This window comes from Simochromis diagramma, unplaced genomic scaffold (assembly GCF_900408965.1).
Source record: "Simochromis diagramma unplaced genomic scaffold, fSimDia1.1 OVJJ01000453.1, whole genome shotgun sequence".
NCBI classification, from domain to species: Eukaryota; Metazoa; Chordata; class Actinopteri; order Cichliformes; family Cichlidae; genus Simochromis; species Simochromis diagramma.
In genome coordinates, this window is record NW_024387471.1 from 287,501 (window position 1) to 307,385 (window position 19,885).

Sequence of the window (19,885 nt, forward strand, 5' to 3'; positions counted from 1 at the left end):
CTGTTAAGACTCGACTGTACACTGTGTTCGTGTTTTCCTCTGAAACAATAAGCTCCGTTGGAGCAGCCTTTCAACGCCTCTCTCTGTCTCTGCTAGCAAAGTTGACCCAGACAACAAAGTAAAGCTAGTTTTCAGCTACGAGCCCGACACGAACCGGACGTATTAGCCAGAGGTCCCTTTACTACGGTTCGGAGCCGCGAACCTGTTTTATATACGCGCCGAATAGTTTTCTATACAAGATCGCTGCAAAAAGTGCAGCCTTACCTAATGTCCACCTACTGTTACTCATTTATATTAAGATTTAAACATCTAGCTGGTGTTGGTGTGGAGAGTAACCTTCAGTAATGAATCACACAGCAATAGGACATTCATGTAATTGTAAAAAGCACGATAATATAATAGGTAATCCAAAGTATTCAGAATACGTTACTGTCATTGAGTAATGTAACAGAATACGTTACAAAATACATTTTGGGGCATGTAATCTGTAGTGGAATACATTTTAAAAGCAACCTTCCCAACACTGTCAACCCAACAGCAGATGACAGGATGTCTTTTCGATCAGCAGTCCCCAGCCTTTTTTGTGCCACGGCCTTTAAGGTGTCGTGGATAAATACAACAAAATAAAACCAGTTAAAGAAGATTTATTCATAACAAACAAGAAAAGATCCAGGGAAACAGAGTTAATGATAAAAATGATAAAACCCTGAAAACTATGAATTTCAACTTTCGCGTCCTGGTACCAAACGACTCACGGACCAGTACCGGCCCGTGGCCCGCTGTTTTAGAAGAACGGCCTTCATCCCTCCAGCTGAGTTCCAGAAACTAGATGCTCAGGAAAACGAAACGTTTTTGATTTAGTAATGTTCAGCTACTTTATTAAGATGCTTTTCATTTTTTCCTTTAATCTGATGGATTACGAGATTTTTTTTTATTGCTTATAGAAAAAAACAACGCTTTTTTAAAATGTTCTAATGCAAACACAATGAAATGGATATACCAAGATGAGCAAATAGGAAATAAATAAATGTTTCATTTTTAGAAACAACAATAGTTTTAGACGGTTCACTTGCTGTAAGATAAATTCTACATTTTAAATCCTTTACATGTAACGTCCACCGTAACAAAAAATAAGGCAGTGCCTAAAGATGAAAATAATATCTGGCTTTGTTTCACACTGATGAACATCCGACACATCCACAGCAAGACTGTGACAACTGGTCCAGTTACTAACATTAGCTGCTCTTATTAACATCACCCAGCTGACAGAGCACAAAACAGCTGTGAGCTATGATACAACAACTCTTTCTCTTTGGCTTGTAATCTGAAAGAAAGCCTTGCATTTGAATCTGTGCTGCCCACGAAGAATGTCTCAGCATATGCCACTCTCCATGGCTGCTTTCATCATGTCTGTGTAACAGGGCTCACTCCACACCTAGCCAAAAATAAATAAATAAATAAAAATAAATCCAAAATACACCCAAACCCAAAAACAACAGCAATAGCGTCTACAGCGCGTTGACTCACCAGAGGAACTGTATCAGGAGTTAAGGTGACAGGGAGAGCAGGAGGAGGACGTCTTCCGTTTTCATGAGCTTCGTTTTGGGTGAAGGCTGTAGCGATGCCTGTGTTGCTAAACAGCCCTCCCTTTCTCTCTCTCTCTGCCTGTTCTACTGCTATTCAGACAGATGTGTTCATGTGAAGTGGCAACTCGTGATGCAGAAAGGAAAGACAAAACAAATATGTAGCAGCTATAAAACCTGCCATTTATATCAACGACTGAGCTAATGGCAACAAAAGTTTAATAAATGATCAGAATAATATCGTCATTTATCAAACTTCAATCTTTGAAGTGGTTTTTTTTCATCATATTTGACTGTTTTTTCTATTCTAGCGAATTTGCAGACATTGCTCTTTTCCCAGTTATTCCCTGAGATAAAAACTGTCCAGTGTTGCCCAGATGGCAGCCAAGTCACCACAAGTCAACCAGGCTTTTTTAAGCCCCATTTCCCACTTACTAATTCTCTCAGCGAAATCAACACCACCTTTAATTTTATATTCCCTTAATTTTGTATCCACTCAGCTTGCTGCTTTTACTTTGGGAGTTTTTCCAAGTGGGCGAGTGGTTTGTTCCTTGTGCCTTTGGGAACAGGTCTTGACTGTCATCTGCATGACAGTTCAGGGTACCCAGCCTTCTTGGAAACCCTAGGTGGGGCGCTCAAGGGTTCTCCACCTGGAGACTCTGTTGTTCTACTAGGAGACGTGTCAATGTATCCCATTTAGAATCAGAATGACTTTATTTATCCCCAAGGAGCAATTAAGATACAACAGAGCAGCATGACGTTGAAGATAAGAACAGGGCATAAGCAGGCGATAAGAGTGAGATAACAAATACACAGAATATACACAGTTTTAAAATTAAAGTGACTGAATAGCTGAATAAATAACTGAGTAAAAGTGAGTAAAGTGTCGGCAGTATAAAAAGAGTGTAGTTTATGTTTCTGGTGTGAGAAATGTTCTTATCAGCTGGAGTTAAAAAGCAGAGTGGCTTTGGGGACAAAGGTGGCTCTCCTCCTCTCAGTCCTGCAGGAAATGCAGCGGAGGCGCCGCCCAGAGGGAAGCCATTGAAATGCGGGGTGAAGAATGTGAGCGGGGTCGGCAATGACAGTGAGACCCGGAGGAAGGGCCTGCCTGATCTGGACCGTGCGGTGTTCTGTTGCTGGACTTCTGTGCAAACCACAGTTTGTGACAAAGTCCACTAGTGCACGAGGCACCAGGAGGTCACAGGTCGATGATTGATTTTGTAATCTTTGCATCAGATCTGCAGCTGAATATTCTGGACACTCGGGTGAAGAGAGAGTCTGAGCTGTCAGTCTATTACCACCCGCTGGCGAATTGGATGAGGTTGCGAGGAAGAATGCTGACACACCTAAACTTGTACTGAGGGTGCACTGGCAATGCCTGGCAGAGGCCCCCGGTCCACAAGATCCACCTCTGGCAGAGCTACAACAGCATACCGAAGGAGTCTGGGGACACCGAGTCCAAATGGCCCAAAGTTTAGCACCTCTGTTGCTGAGGCTGCTGCATTGAGCTGTGACTGCAAGGTGGTAAACCCCGAACAACATGGTGGAAACGAGGTTTCCACCATTTTGAAGGAGTCCTATTGGGCTTGGTTAGCCTGCAGGACTTCAGTGGCAGCCAAAGGTATGTAGTACCACCAGGCCAAGCGGAATGCGACTTCGGCAATTGCTGATGCAAAAACCCAGGTATGGGAGGACTATGGTGAGGCCAGGGTGGTCTGAAATGGGTCTGGAGGGTGTGTCCCTACTATAGGGGCATCACAAATCCACAGCCTCCCTGGGAAAGTCTATGCTGGAAAGAAGTCTTTTCGTTAGCTGAACCTTGGATGAAGGAGGATAATGCAATTTTCGTCCTAGTCGTTGAACACTGAACCAGCTCTTTATCCTCTCGAGGATATTTGAGGGTGGGTGGGAGTTTGCCCTATAAGTGCTGTCTGGACTTGGAGAAGGCATTCAACTGCATCCCTCAGTATATTCTGTAGGAGTATGGGCTCTCAGGCCCCTTTGCTATGAGCCAGTCCTCATACAAATGTTGCAAGAGCTTGGCCTGTGTTGACGGGATTAAGTCGGACTCATTATCAGTGGGTGTTGGACTTTGCCAGGGTGGCCTTTGTCTCGGTTTTTGTTCATAACTTTTAAGGATGGGATTTCTTTTTGTAGTTCTCTTAGCTTCATCAGGTGGTAGCCTCCAGCTTGTACGGTAGCAGTTTGAGGCTGAGTGTGAAGCGGCAGAAAAGAGAAGCTCCACCTTCAAATCCGAGTCAATGGTCCTCAGCAACAGATAACAGACCGGAGTGCCAACTCAGACGGATTGGTGCTGCGGCTGCAGTGATGCAGACAGTGTACCAGTCTGTCATGGTAAAGAGAGAGCTGAGCATAAAGCGAAGCTCTGATTTACGGGTCAATCTATGTCCCTCACCCACAGTCATGGGCTTTGGGTGGTGAATGCAAGTATGAGACTGCAGATGCAAGAGGTGGAAATCAGCTTTCTCTCAAGGGTGGCTGGCTTCTCCTTTACAGATGGGGTGAGGAGGTTAGCCAAATGGAGGAGATTTGAGACACTATTCTTCCACACTGAAAGGAGCCAGATGAGGTGGCTCGGGAAATGAGACATCTGCTGGACACCTCGTGGGTGAAGTGTTTTGGGCATGTCCCACCGCGACAGACACACTGTATATCTCTCAGTTTGCCTGGGAACACCTCTGTGTTCTCCTGGATAAGCTGGAGGTGGTTGCTTGAGAGAGGGAGGTCTGGGCTCCTCTGCTGCCCGGCCCCAGATAAGTAGAAGAAAATGAATTGATGGAATTTCCTCTTAGCAAACAGCCGTTTTACTACAGAGTAGCTCAGGTGTGAAAATGTCCCTATTTTGTGATCTTCACTCTGCTGTACAGATTCCATTCATGTCTAAAGTGGGAAGACAGCTGTGAAGCTTTGTGTATACTTCCTGTCTCTCAAACATCTTTGACTATGTATCTGGCAGGTGAACAAGACACACTTTTCTGAGCTTCAAACATACTTTGATACCATTTCTCCCGATGTGTGCCTAATTTGTTTCTACACTGAAAATCCTTGTCAGCTGTGACACGAGTGTCTAAAAATGGTGTGATTCTTCCAGGTACAGTCATTTAGCTTTTTTCAGAGCAGATGCCATGAGTGTGAAGCTTTTAAAATTCAAAGAATGTATCACTCATTAAACATGTATGCTGTGTGCTCTCAACTAAAACCTTACAAACAAGTAATAGAGGTAACCCACTGCCTCTGCATAAACTCACAGATCACAGTGTGCAGTGAAAATGAAGGTTGAACATAGTCTTCTTTTTAAGCAAGTGTTGCTGAAATGTTGTAGTATGTAATACTGTTTCAAAGGCTTTTCCAGTGTGGTCAGTGCAGCATTCAGAGAAAACTTTGACCATACTTGTCCCATTTGCCAATGATTATGTCACCCCATTCTGTTACTGAAACTTGCTACAAGCATTTATTTCTTGTAGACCATCTCGAGGCCAAGTCTGAGTCTTGCTTTCTTAGAAGAATGTAACCAGTATGTAACAAAATATATAAACAATGGGCAAATCAGAAGACTTCAGGAACGGAGGATAGAGGATGGGTAACGACAATGAAAACACAACCGCAAATGATGAAGCAATGGTTCAACTTTGAAATTTGTGCACTGTATTGCATTTGACAATAATAACCAAAATTGTGTGTGCGCGCACAGATACCCAAAAAGTAAAAAAGAAACGAATGTCAGACCCGGGTCTTTTAAAGTGTCAATGGAATCCAGTTCAGGGCTGTTTGGTGATCTGGCAGTTTATTGGTGTGAGTTCAGTCCACAATCGATGTATGGTTTGCACAGTTTTGTCCTACCACAGTTCAGGGAACCAGACTTCAAGATTCAGTTCCATATGGGCTGCGGCTTGCCATCCATTGCAATGGAAAATTATTCCTCTTCTGCGGATTTCCACAAAGTCTGTAATCCAAAGTTCTCCGTGGAGTCTCGGCTCCTTTCTCCAAATCAAAAAACCTGACTGAGGTCAGAATTACTTCAAATGAACATTGTTCACACTTAACTAACAACACTAACTAAGGTATAAAGCATGAACAACGTCTGTTTCAAATTCAAGTCCTATTTCTAAAGTTGTACAACTGATCAAATTCAAATGGGTTTTCATTACATGGCAATGTAGGCATCACCAATCATTAAAGCAGTTCACACTGCTCATTCAAAGCAGCAAACTCAATATACTTTGCTCATTGTCAAGTAACAACAGTGATGAATAAAAGTAACACAATAAAACATTTCAAAACAGATAGGTTAAGGAAAAACAGTATGTCTAACAACAGCTAATAAGTTTTCAACTAACACTTAACAACAGGAGTGTGAGTTTAGCTAGTACCCGCTAGCTACTTGCACAGTGCCGTCACCATCAGCGTTTGTTTTTGAAGTGAACAACATTAACATTTCAGCATGCTGATCAGCGGCTAGAACAGTTCGGTTACTCCCCAGTGCAAAGCGCTTCGTATTCATAAAACTAGCTTTGGCTATCCAAGTCTGGCGGCTAATCAAGCAGACACCAACAGCTTCGCTGTTTCAACAGCTACCACGTTTTCCCTGTCACTACCCGATCCGTACCGGAAACCCGATTGGTACCCCGCATGCGCAAATCTTACGTCACTTCCTCTCTTTGCCAACACTGCGACATTCAATATATTTGAATGACACGGTTAGCACCCAGTTAGCTCCTAGCATTTCTCAACAGCTCTGCCTCCTTTTTGACTACCGGGACATTTAAACAATGGATAATCTGTATCCGCAACAAATTTTTGCTTTTCTCCTCAACAGAGAGCGTCCCCCGATTGAACAACAGCACCGTCAAATAAGAAGAATGGCGCCTAATGACAGAGTTAATAATACTGACTTTGTAATATGTCACGTGAAGATTCAGCAGCCAGATGAAGTGTTTACTGACAATTGACAGTGATAGCGGACATCATCATCACTATTCCAACAATCCTCTCCACACAGACAAGCATAAACACACTCGATTATCACTAAATCAAATTTAACACACGTTTGTAATGACGCTAATTCAGTTTACAATAGGGTTCATTTGCTCAGTCAGCAGGTGGCGGTATCCTCGTACACTGGGGAGTAAACTGCCATTAAACGAACAGAAGAAGAAGAAAACCCCTGCACATGCGCGGTACGGATCGGGAGTCCTGATCCGTCACTATCTTTTTACTTTTTTGTTTTTGTCTACATTATATTAAATGTTTCATTATCGGAAACATTTTAAGAGATACTTGTTATTCTTAACATCTTAACAGATACTCTGACCCGTAACTATCGTAAAACGGTTCGACCGGAAGTAGACACCTTTCGCGCATGCGGGGTACCGATCAGGTTTCTGGTACGGATCGGGTAGTGACATTCCCCACAGGTACAGCTACGGCGAGTGTGGTCTAAGCAGCCTTAGCAGCGCAACCAAACATGAAAACACAAGGTGGGACAAACAATCCAATTGGTTGAACCGCATTTGTATCCAGGTCAAAAAATAACCTTTGACAAACAAAAATAAATAAATAACACAAATAATACAATTCTATACAAAATTTGATTTTTTCTTTAGAGTCTCTCTCCAATTATGAGTGTTTTTAACTAAACAGAATAAAACACCTTTAATAATAATTACAATAAACAGTCTCTAATTGCATCTGTTTGGGCTACAAGAAGCTTCAGAAAAAAGGAACTATAACTCAACTATATATAGGAAGACTGCCATCCCTCTTTTGCCATATATGTAAATATCAGTGTTTTTGACTTTAAAGTTTTAGATAATGCATTATCCACCGACTCACTCTTGACAACATGTCTTTAAAAGTGTTAGTTTTAAATGAAAAGAAACTATGTGGTGTCACCTTTTACTTAATTACTTATTTGATATAACTATGACAGTTTTATGTACTAGATCATTGAAACAACGAAGCATGGTATTAACACAGCTGATGATTGTTTCATTTATTCTTATTTTTTTATTTATTTAATATCTTATATCAGGTCATTAGATGACAGAGGAATTTGTGTGGGTAAGGGTGAAGGTATCCCTATTCGCAACTACAGAGTATCTCATTTGATCATATTACATCCAATTCAATTTTATTTACACAGCGCCAAATCACAACAACAGTCTCCTCAAGGTGCTTTATATTGTAAGGTAGATCCTACAATAGTACACACAGAGAAAAACCCAACAATCATATGACCCCCTATGAGCAAGCACTTTGGCGACAGTGGGAAGGAAAAACTCCCTTTTAACAGGAAGAAACCTCCGGCAGAACCAGGCTCAGGGAGGGGCGGGGCAAGTTACAAACTGATGCCAACACAGGTGAACCAAAAGAACCATGGAGGAAATCAAAGAAGCCTGCCGGTGGCAGAATGGGCTCCATCAGCCGATGGTCCAAATGTTTGCACTCAGAAATGAAACTAGGTCCCTTATGTACTCTCTCACTGATTATAGGGGAATAAAAATCTATCAGACTGTTAATTTTTAAAGAGTTCACTTTGTTGTATTTAGACTCTGTCAAGTCAGCAAAAGGGGCGCCTGAAATGGGATATGTAGGCCTGAACAAACTCCTATTGGAACATACCAATACAGTTAAGAACCTGATCATCTTTGATTGGAAATGATTTGTTCTGGTTGCTGGGTAGATGATAAACAGAGACAGGTAAGAGTCTTCGTGTTTTGGGTTCATATCCAACTGTTTCTATAAACACTGCTTAAATACTACATTTAAAGAAGGAAATACAAAACTAAAGCAAAGCTGGTAGTCTCCCACTTTTGCTACTGCTTCCTACTGCAATATCTTTTTTGTGTAGTTGTGCTCTTTGTTATCCTTTGTGTTTATGCTGATCTGAAATGATTTGTTCTGCTTGCTGGGTAAATGACAGCAGCGTAAGGGACTCCTTGTATTGACCATAATGTGTTTACTGTAATATTTAGGTGCTATTAAAAAGCTGAACATCCAAGGTTGTGCAATGTACTGAATCAATCCATTTGAAAAGAAGAGAGCAGGTAAACAGTGTTTTGGATGGGTGACCAAAATAGTCTGACATTTAGCACAAGTAATGAAATGTTTTCTTGATCCAAAATCTTTGGTAAAAGCAAGAAAGGCTGCACTCTGTGGCTCAGAGGTTGGTCTGTTGTAATGAGTTTTGACCTATGAAATAGTTCTGTGCACTTAGGCTACTATAGTGCTACAGTGAATAAAGCACATGTAGTGCATGTGCTCTTGCCATTAAATGGGGTTGTGGAGCTCTCCATTATTCTGTCGCCGACCTTTCTTTGTTGGACTCATGACTGAATCAATACTTGGTCACAAAGGTAACTCACTATATTGGAGCAGATTTTTAGAGATGCAACAAATTATGAGTTTCTACCCAAACATGGACGTTTCTTTTTTCTCTCTGTTACGACCCCCTCTGCGCCGTAAAACTCTCGTTGGTTTTTTTTGCCTTTATTCATTACAAGACAAAGAAACAACTGAGTTGGGGTGGCTGTGGCAGAGCAGGTCAGCCACTAATCAGAAGGTCGGTGGTTCGATCCCAGGCTGCCTCCTGGCTGCATGCCAAATATCCTTGGGCAAGACACTAACCCCGTGTTTGCCTACTGGTGGTGGTCGAGGGCCCGGTGGCGCCAGTGTCCGGCAGCCTCGCCTCTGTCAGTGCGCCCCAGAGCAGCTGTGGCTACAATGTAGCTGCCATCACCAGTGTGTGAATGTGTGTGTGAATGGGTGAATGACTGAATGTAGTGTGAAGCGCTTTGGGGTCCTATGGACTAGAAAAGCGCTATACAAATGCAGGCCATTTACCATTTATCTTAAAGTTTTCAGTCTTTCAAACTCTTTTTGCATGGGCACAAATTTAATGAGAAACAATTAATGAACAGTCACATGACAGTGGAACCCCTATGGCAAAAATGGCAAAGGGGCTTACAGAACAACAGCACAAGCACAACAAACAACAAATAATTGGATCTCAAAGCAAAAGAAAGAAACATGACTTCAACTTTGGGGAAGCTTTACCGTACCCTTTGCCAGCACTGATGTGAGTGGTGCATTAGCGTGGATGAAAGCCTCATTTTGCCTCCCAGGTGAGGATTGTAAAAGGAATCAGGCTCACGATAACATGAATAATGGCAGAAAATGAATGGTAGGGCTCTGAAGAAGGGAAACCCTAACTGACACCCATGAGGGTCAGGCCCCACAGTTTACCCTGTGGGACCCCCCATCGCAGTTTTCCACAAATCCCTTCTGTGCCACAGAGACAGAAGGGATTTGTGACACTGCAGTAGACCCCACTGTGGGCCCCTCTCTGCTTAGTGTTTGTCAGCCTACAATTGGGACCATCTGGGACTGTGGGGCCCATATAAGTGCCCTATTCTGGTAGTGGGACCATCAGTGGGTAGGCCACTGTGACCCGACAGGACACGTTTGCTGGGAACCAGCTGCTCAGCAGTATATGGACAGAATAAGTTTGTCATCTAAAAAGAAAGCTGGATGGAAATTATTCACTCAGTCCAAGAAAGTAATTGTCAAGAGTGAAGTAAGTGAAAATAAGCGCCTTCTAAAATAAAGTGACAAAGAAAAACACGCCATCTACATGCAGCCAGCTCTCTTAGTTATTACACACAGTGGCCGAGACAGAAAGAAAGACAACCAGGGGCCGGCCTGGTCATGGATCCAACCCTGTGACGAGGCTGCAGTAGTTGGTGATGGCTAATTAGCAGCCATTAAGTTCACTGTAGCTACACACATCCTTTAAAGCTGTGTGAAAAACCAACAGCAACCTCTGACACTGCCTTTGTGTTGCTTGGCAACAAAGGCAGAATCTGCTTTCTGCAGACAAAAGGATCCATGTTTAAAGCTTTCCCGGGAGCTTGTGTGAGAGCAGCCATTTGAGAGCTTCACAGAGGAGCTAAGAGCGCGGGAAGGCGGACGAGGCTGAGAGGGCGGGAAGGCGGACGAGGCTGAGAGCGCGGGAAGGCGGACGAGGCTGAGAGCGCGGGAAGGCGGACGAGGCTGAGAGCGCGGGAAGGCGGACGAGGCTGAGAGTGCGGGAAGGCGGACGAGGCTAACACTGCAATATAAAGACTATGAAACAATATGAATGTGTGACACTCAGTTATCATTTGATGCAACAATTACACATCATGGTTTGGCGTTTCATCAGGACTGCGCGAAGGGGAGTGATGGTTCCTGAACTCTGCCCTCCCCACGCTTCCCCTTCCCCACCAGGTACAAGCGTTTGTCAGGCAGACTGAGATGCCCGGTCCGTCCTGGTCATCGTACCACGGTAGCCTCATCACAGAGCACAGTTTGCTCCCGCAAAAGGCCTTCTGGCAAACACAGTTTTTCAAACCCTGCCACCTTTGGGACCGGTTGTCCTCCAGCCGCAAGTGCCGGGGCTGGTCCGTCATTGCTCTGTGTACGGAAAAGCCTTGCCCTCATCCCGAATGCTCAGTAGCCTCGACTGCATGTTCGCACCCGTGCTCCATGTGGGCCGGGCTGCTGCCCGAGGGGCTCCCAGTTTGATCCTGCCAGTAGTATATAGTGGTCTCAAAGTAGAAAATGAGCATAGAAAAAAAGAAAAAGAATAGCACTATTTTCCGTTGCCTGTATTGTAGAGCAGCGGAGTCCAACTCCAACACAGCTGAATCAAATGGCTGGTTTGCCTCTTCAGCATGCCATCAAGTTTGGCCAAGGCCTGGTAACAAGCCATTCATTTGACTCAGGTGTGTCAGAACAAGGATGCATCTAAAAGCTGCAGGACAGTAGCTCTCGAGGACTGGAGATGGACAGCACTGTTGTAGAGGGTGACTTTGCCTCTAAACAGGAAAATGAATAGGGAAGAGGTTAAAGTGGATACAGCAGGTGGGGGAACCCTAAAATCAGCTGAAATGACTCAGTGTGGGGAAAAGAATCATAGCTCAAAATCATTTCTATTGATAGATTTTCTTAGTGTACAGGCCGTGATCAGCTGCTCTTGTCAGCAGATGAGTTGTCCTGGCTGGTTTCCAGACTCTAGTTAGCTGTGTTTTTTCCAGATGGTATAAAGTTGGTATGAAGGTGGAAACAGGTGAATGAGTCTAAGCATCATCAGCTTAAGTTCAAATTCATCTCTGCTACACTCGATGTAGCTTAGCTCTGACCATGAAACCAGCGTCACACTGTACTTTACTGTGAATTCACAACAGTACTGCAAACCAACTTGTTTATCCTGAACAGAGAACTGTGGAGTATTTTCATTCAACCTTTAAATAATACAGTTAGTCTAGCTCAGTATGTTTACAACACAATTCACAATATAAAAAAAACACATGTCACATGTAGAGACCTAATATCTGACTTAATCACTCACTTTTTACAGAGCTGGACCTTTAGCTGCAACACACTGTGCGACAAACTGCACACAAACAGTTTGTGTGTTTGCTGATGTTTGTTGAGCTGATAGAAACGCTGCATTTGAAACAACCTGCTCCTCAAAAAATACGACTTTATGTTCGCACCTGCAGTCGTTCCAGTGAATAAATACATACATTTATATATATAATAAATGAATAGAAATTAAAAACACGGGCTAACTTCTACCCATGACCCCTTCAAATCTGGTAAAAAGTAACACGCCTGTTTTGTAAATGTAAGAAGTAGAAAGTACAGATATTTGATTAGAAACGTGTGGAGTGAAAGTAAAAGCTGGTTCAGTACAGATACCTTAAGTATAGTAATGGAGTATTTGTACTTTGTTACTTCCCTCTTTGAGATACACTGGGGCAAAAAAGTATTTAGTCAGCCACCGATTGTGCAAGTTCCCCCACCTAAAATGATGACAGAGGTCAGTAATTTGCACCAGAGGTACACTTCAACTGTGAGAGACAGAATGTGAAAAAAAAAATCCATGAATCCACATGGTAGGATTTGTAAAGAATTTATTCGTAAATCAGGGTGGAAAATAAGTATTTGGTCAATAACAAAAATACAACTCAATACTTTGTAACATAACCTTTGTTGGCAATAACAGAGGTCAAACGTTTACTATAGGTCTTTACCAGGTTTGCACACACAGTACCTGGTATTTTGGCCCATTCCTCCATGCAGATCTTCTCGAGAGCAGTGATGTTTTGGGGCTGTCGCCGAGCAACACGGACTTTCAACTCCCGCCACAGATTTTCTATGTGGTTCAGGTCTGGAGACTGGCTAGGCCACTCCAGGACTTTCAAATGCTTCTTACGGAGCCACTCCTTTGTTGCCCGGGCGGTGTGTTTTGGATCATTGTCATGTTGGAAGACCCAGCCTCGTTTCATCTTCAAAGTTCTCACTGATGGAAGGAGGTTTTGGCTCAAAATCTCACGATACATGGCCCCATTCATTCTGTCCTTAACACGGATCAGTCGTCCTGTCCCCTTGGCAGAAAAACAGCCCCATAGCATGATGTTTCCACCCCCATGCTTCACAGTAGGTATGGTGTTCTTGGGATGCAACTCAGTATTCTTCTTCCTCCAAACACGACGAGTTGAGTTTATACCAAAAAGTTCTACTTTGGTTTCATCTGACCACATGACATTCTCCCAATCCTCTGCTGTATCATCCATGTGCTCTCTGGCAAACTTCAGACGGGCCTGGACATGCACTGGCTTCAGCAGCGGAACACGTCTGGCACTGCGGGATTTGATTCCCTGCCGTTGTAGTGTGTTACTGATGGTGACCTTTGTTACTTTGGTCCCAGCTCTCTGCAGGTCATTCACCAGGTCCCCCCGTGTGGTTCTGGGATCTTTGCTCACCGTTCTCATGATCATTTTGACCCCACGGGATGAGATCTTGCGTGGAGCCCCAGATCGAGGGAGATTATCAGTGGTCTTGTATGTCTTCCATTTTCTGATGATTGCTCCCACAGTTGATTTTTTCACACCAAGCTGCTTGCCTATTGTAGATTCACTCTTCCCAGTCTGGTGCAGGTCTACGATACTTTTCCTGGTGTCCTTCGAAAGCTCTTTGGTCTTGGCCATGGCGGAGTTTGGAGTCTGACTGTTTGAGGCTGTGGACAGGTGTCTTTTATACAGATGATGAGTTCAAACAGGTGCCATTCATACAGGTAACGAGTGGGGGACAGAAAAGCTTCTTACAGAAGACGTTACGGGTCTGTGAGAGCCAGAGATTTTCCTTGTTTGACGTGACCAAATACTTATTTTCCACCCTGATTTACGAATAAATTCTTTACAAATCCTACCATGTGGATTCATGGATTTTTTTTTTTTCACATTCTGTCTCTCACAGTTGAAGTGTACCTCTGGTGCAAATTACTGACCTCTGTCATCATTTTAAGTGGGGGAACTTGCACAATCGGTGGCTGACTAAATACTTTTTTGCCCCACTGTACCTGCATGAAGCAAGCTTAGTTATGATGTGCAGTTTGTGTGGAAACACAGCTAGCTAAGCAAGGAAATGAGCTTCAGTGATTTACCATCTTAAAGACGTGTTTCCCTTGAGATGTACAACACGCACGCCTGTGTTTCTGAGCTCATGAAACACAGGCGTGCGTCCTTTTTGTGGCCTTTATTAAAAGCCAAAGAAAGGTCTTCCTCAGGCTCAGGAAGTCCTGTCAAAGTCACAATGAACCAGTCTCTCATTGCCTGTGGAAAGTAAAAGGCCTGGGCTTATATAGCAGTGCACTGCCTCATTTGAACCCATCACATAATTATTATCATGCACACGCATAACATAGCTTGCACTTGTGTGCATTTAAAAGAAACACACTCCCTGGGTATGCATCCCTAAGCTGAATAATAGCAGTGATGTGCTGTTTCAACACATCCTCTTTAATGATTGGTTTGTGAGGCTTTTCCTTCACAAAGCAATATGTAAACATAGACAGGGGTGTGTTTACTAAGCCACTGTAGGATCATGTAAAGTGACATACAGTTAGATATGGCAGAATGAAAGGACAGACTGTCATCCAACATGACAAATCATTTCAGTGCTTCACCTAGCTCTGGGCCCCACACACACACACACACACACACACACACACACACACACAGTCGTCAGGCCAAATAATAAGGCTTGCCCATCATCCTGCTGCCATCTACTCTCATCCTCACTCGTTTCTAACCCTTTGGTTAGTAACTGCTGATTGAACAGCAGGTCCACTGTTACCCCACGACTGTGTTTCATTTGGTGGAGAAGAAAAGTAAAAACACTTACAGCAGTGATGTATGGGCTCAAATTGTAGTCATAAATATTTTGTACTTGTAAATCAGAGTTTTGTAAGCTTGTAAACCAAAATATCTGAAAATCTTATCCCCAAAGGTTGATTCTGTTCATCTGGACGTTTTCAGTGGGAGAAACGTTTCATCGTCATCATCAGGTGACGTCCTCAGTCTCAGCTGACTGCAGCTTTATAAACAGGATATTTGCACAATGACTGAAACCAGCACCACTGAATGAACGATGGGCTGGGAGGACAGTTCCTTCATCATTAATATGCAAAGGCTCCATGTTCTCCAGAACACAGCACCTTCTTCCTTTATTTACTTTGTTCCTCCCACCCCAAACACACGTGTCCACAAAGTGGACTGAAAGTTCTCACATGGTTTGTAGTGATGTAATTTTTCTCTGTGTGAAAAGAAACAAAATCACAAGGAAAGTCTACAGATTTAGAAACTCAGCCGATTTGGTCCAGAGTAAACAAACATGCTGCTGCTATTAAAATTCAGTTATTCCAAAATGCACGGTATAATTTCTAAAATGTTTTAAATAGTATATTCTTGATGAAATATTGGTTTATGACATTTGCAAAATTTTCATACAAGAGTTAGTTTGCATGAAAGTTTACAGGTCAAGACAAAACAGTTTTTTTTTCATCTGGAAACGAGGCCCATGTTTTATACTGTTTATGGCTGAAACAGATATTAGAGCGAGTGCTCAGCTGCATGTCCTGTCAGTGGTACAGAAGATGGTCAGGATCGATTAATTATCCACATCTGTTCACCAGAGCATCAGTCATTTGGATCCCCCGTCCCTCTGCGGATGGGGAATCCAATGTGTTCATTTAAATTCAAACAACAACAATGACAAATTCACTCAGCGAGCAACAACGAGTGATGCAGCCCAACGCTCAGGCCACAGAAATGTTCCCCCGCAGCGTCTGGATTTAAATGTGAAAGATTGTCAGAGGTGCTAAATTAGTGGACGGTAGAAGACGGAGAGGGGGACGAGATAATAGAAGTGAGAAAGGGAAATGAACTGATTACCTCTGCAGTAAGTCACGAGCGTGGCCTCAATCACAAACTAAATGAGAAATGAAAGGCTGTGCCTCACAGTGACGACTGAGTTGCTAGAAGGAGCACAACATCTCTTTTTAACTGGAAGCTGCTAATTGCAGCCGCAGGATCTCTTTCTAGTTTGATATATCTGCTTCCCATCTGTTTCCTTCCTCCCCGACTGCGTCATCTTCCGTTTATCACAAACATTTGATGGTAAGTTAAACATGTTCAATCATACCCAGGAGGCAGCCTATCCGCTTTTCTACCCACTTATTCACCAGCTAAGTAACTCATTCAGCTCAAGCCTTTCCCATTTTAAACTCTTCTTCGCAGTCATTCAATCCCAGTTTTACACCATGCCTTACTCATTGTACCCAGTAAGAGGAGGTGCGTACAGAAAGTGAGTCGCAGCATATAAAACATTCATGAACTACGGTTATGCCAAGTGCTTTCTATCCAGCATTCAGTCACATTCATACTCCCACAGATCTATCAGAAGCAGCTTGGGGTTAGTATCTTTCCCAAGGATGTTTGGCACGTGGACTGAACCCTAAACTTTCCAATTAGTAACTCTGCTCTAGCTCCTGAGCTACAGCCACAGATATTCGGCTACAGCTCAGGTCTATTAGGCCTTACGTGTTGGTATGAAACACAGATACAATTCCACTGAGCACTGAGAATATGAATGCATGTGAATACAAATAACATCTGAGCTTTTAATCAGTTTCACATGCTTTGGTGTTAATGAAATGAACCCTGTTTTACAGCATGCTGCTGGCAGTTTTATCCTTTGTTTTCACTTGTTTTGTTTTTGGTTAGGGTCAGTGTCACTACTGAGGGGATACCTGGGCCTACAGGAGTTTGTACAGTTAGTTCAACCCTGACAGTCTCAGGAGCATGGAGGATATTCCAGGAGACACCCAAGAGAGCTGGACAGTGCCATAGAAGGTCCTTATCCCATCAGCAGGACCAGTATCTGCTCCTTTATGAACAGGATGGGGACTACTAAAGCCCGACACAATGATATCCAGCAGGCCACTGGTGGGAACCAAACAACCCTCCCAGAACAGCAGTGGGATTCTGCTTTCAAATTGATTCACTCGTCCTCAATTTGTGCCCGTCATGCTTTGATTCGGTGCAAGACGGTCTATAAAGTACATTATACAAACACAAAATTATCTAAGATCTATCCAACCATTACTGATGCCTGTAACAGATGCGGACTATCACCTGCCAACCATGTCCACATGTTCTGGTTGTGTTCGAAACTAAGTGCATTTTGGAGGAATATATTCAACACACTTAGCCAAGCATATGGCCAGACTGTCCCTCCGAACCCACTCTCCGCAATTTTTGGCATTCCTCCCGACTTGAACTCATCTGGCCCCCTCAAACAGGCCCTAGCCTTTACCACTTTACTGGCTCGGAGGCTTATTCTGTTGAAGTGGAAGCTTCCCCACCCCCCAACTCATGACCATTGGGTGAGGGACGTACTCTTTAACTTAAAGTTAGAAAAACTTCGATTCTCTCTAAAAGGTTCTATTAGGAAATTTAACAAAACCTGGAAATCATTTCTCTTACTGATCGACACCAGTTTCTTTTGTTTGTTTGTTTGTTCTGAAATCAAGATCGACTTTGCTGTTGCTAACTTTGTATGTCATGGTTGAAATCAGTAAAACAAAGTTGGAATAAAAAGGCGTGTAAAGATTCCTGAAATTATGTTTAAAGCCAAATCTATTTGAGGTCGTGGACAGTAAATAAACCAGCGGCGTTAGTTGAGGTGCCATTTGGTCTGTAACCTTTTTATTAACTGAAGCATCTGTATCACATCAGACTGGTGTGTTGCCAAGGGGATTAACATGCTTTGTAAGGTCAGTTTTAGAAAATGTATCAGCTGTTAAAGTCTCCATACAAAAGGATTCTGCCATAGAGAGCTGCAAAGTCCAGCTGTGGTCTATAAATTGTAAAAATGAAGACACTCGACTGCAAATCAATGTCAATCATCTTCTACTGCTCGTCTATTTCAGGGTCACGGAGGGACTGGAGCCGATCTGAACACATGACGAGAGGCAGCGCACATCATGCCACACGTGTGGATATGAACTGAGTTTCTTTTCTTTCTTTTTTTTTTACACATCATCAGCTACATACTCGGGATCATGCTTTGTGCAGAAATCATGTCAACACACATACAGAGATGTCACACTTATAATACAGAAAAACAAACATTATCAGTTTTTTTTAAAGCTTCAGGGCTGATGGGGTCGTTTGCATATTTAGAGTATTTCTGGGCGTATGGGAATATATTTTGGTTTTCCAGGGCAAAATGTCAGCTCAGTCTTGTTTCTTGTGTCTCTGAAGATTAAATAATCACAGAGATGAACAACAAAAATGTGACACGCAGCACTATGAGTGAAGCTCATCCACAGCTGAAGAATGTCTGCTGGATGGATATCATCATGACCTGAGATTACCTGGCAGGAGGTCACTTTGGATCCATCTGATTTAACCCAGAGGAAGACGACAACTCCTCTCCAGCGTTTCCACTCAATGAAATATATTTTTCTTCTGTAAACTTCTCAGTCTTTAAAAGTTGTAACTGTGAGCAAATATTTTTATAACTGACATAAAAGTATAAGTCAGTCCTAAAAGCAAATATGGCCTCTACAAAAATCGCACAAGATACAAATCTGCAGTCTCCTGTTTGACTTTGTGTTGCTCTGTCCAACAGAAGAACTCACTCTGTGTGCTTTGCTGAAACATCGTGCATATCTCAGAGATGACATAAACCACAGCATGACTCTTTTAGGGAGAGGAGAAAGCACACTACTGCTAACATAATGTTATGATTTAAGATCTGCTTGAGCATAAGATTTTTTTGACATAGCAATTCATATACATCCAAGTGCAGTAAACTACAAGCTCAAATCCTCAGTAAACCCTGATGCATGGTTTTAAAACACTCTTCCCAGTGTTTTGTGCTCCAAAAGGAAAACTAACAGAAATATGTGCAGTATGGCCCGCTGCAGAGATAGCTGCGTCCATGCATCTGAGGTGCAAATCTCACACCAGCCTTTTCAGTCAATGTCAACAATATTTTTACTGGAAAATATCGAAACTAAATCTGCACGTGAGAGTGACGCTCCTCTAAAATATGCATGCCAACATGGCAGCGAGGCATGGACGGCTTTAATACAGAACTGCACGTGATATCAATAAGATGTATTAATATGTGTATGAATGGAAAGCATGAAAAGAAGCACTAGAGTTGAACAGATGTGCATCTCTGACACTGATAGTGAAAAAACACAAGTAGAGAGCGTACTGTGCTGCTCCTACTTCAGGCTGCTGTTGTCATGGTTACCCATCTCTGCACATCTCACACACACACACACACACACACACACACACACACACACACACACACACACACACACACACACAGTTTGCATGCTAAAACACAGATGGAGAGAAACGATAGAGATAGAGGGGGGGTGTGTGCTCCAGTAACGTAAAGAGGAGAAAGGCCAAATCCATCTCATTCTGCATCAGGGCTGACTGCATCACATCTGAGACAATCCAAACTCAAAATCTAACAAGGACAACCCCCTCCCCTCTCCACACACACACACACACACACACACACGATAGGGAACCTTGAGCTGTGACTGCAGAGATCCAGCATGACTTCCAGTGGGCAATAGAAATCGATTGTATGGGGTGGATGTGGGGGGTGGGCATGTCCAGTTAATGATGATAATAACAACAACAACAATTAACCTGTCCCCACTCTTTGGACTGTGGGAGGAAGCCGGAGTACCCGGGGAGAGTCCAAACACGGGGAGAACATGCAAACTCCACAGAAAGACCCCGGCCTGATGATGGAATCGAACCCAGGACCTTCTTGCTGTGTGACAACAGTGCTAACCACCGTGCCACCGTATTAGTGGGGAAAGGTTAATTGGCCGTACGTGTGAATGCGGGAGTGAA

At 43.1% G+C, this 19,885-nt stretch overlaps 1 protein-coding gene across 7 annotated transcripts in view; it reads right to left on the minus strand.

Annotated features, from left to right (window-relative positions):
* The window catches only part of LOC120723548 (pleckstrin homology domain-containing family A member 5-like), a 162,282-nt gene that overhangs the window by 95,908 nt on the left and 46,489 nt on the right, over positions 1 to 19,885 (minus strand). Inside the window, exon 1 of one of the 7 annotated variants that reach the window (XM_040015046.1) lies at positions 1,528 to 6,269. The exons of the other annotated variants lie outside the window; for them this stretch is intronic. The gene's annotated coding sequence lies outside the window, so the exon portion shown is untranslated. Of the gene's footprint in view, positions 1 to 1,527; positions 6,270 to 19,885 lie in introns of those variants that run through there. 7 annotated transcript variants of the gene reach the window in all.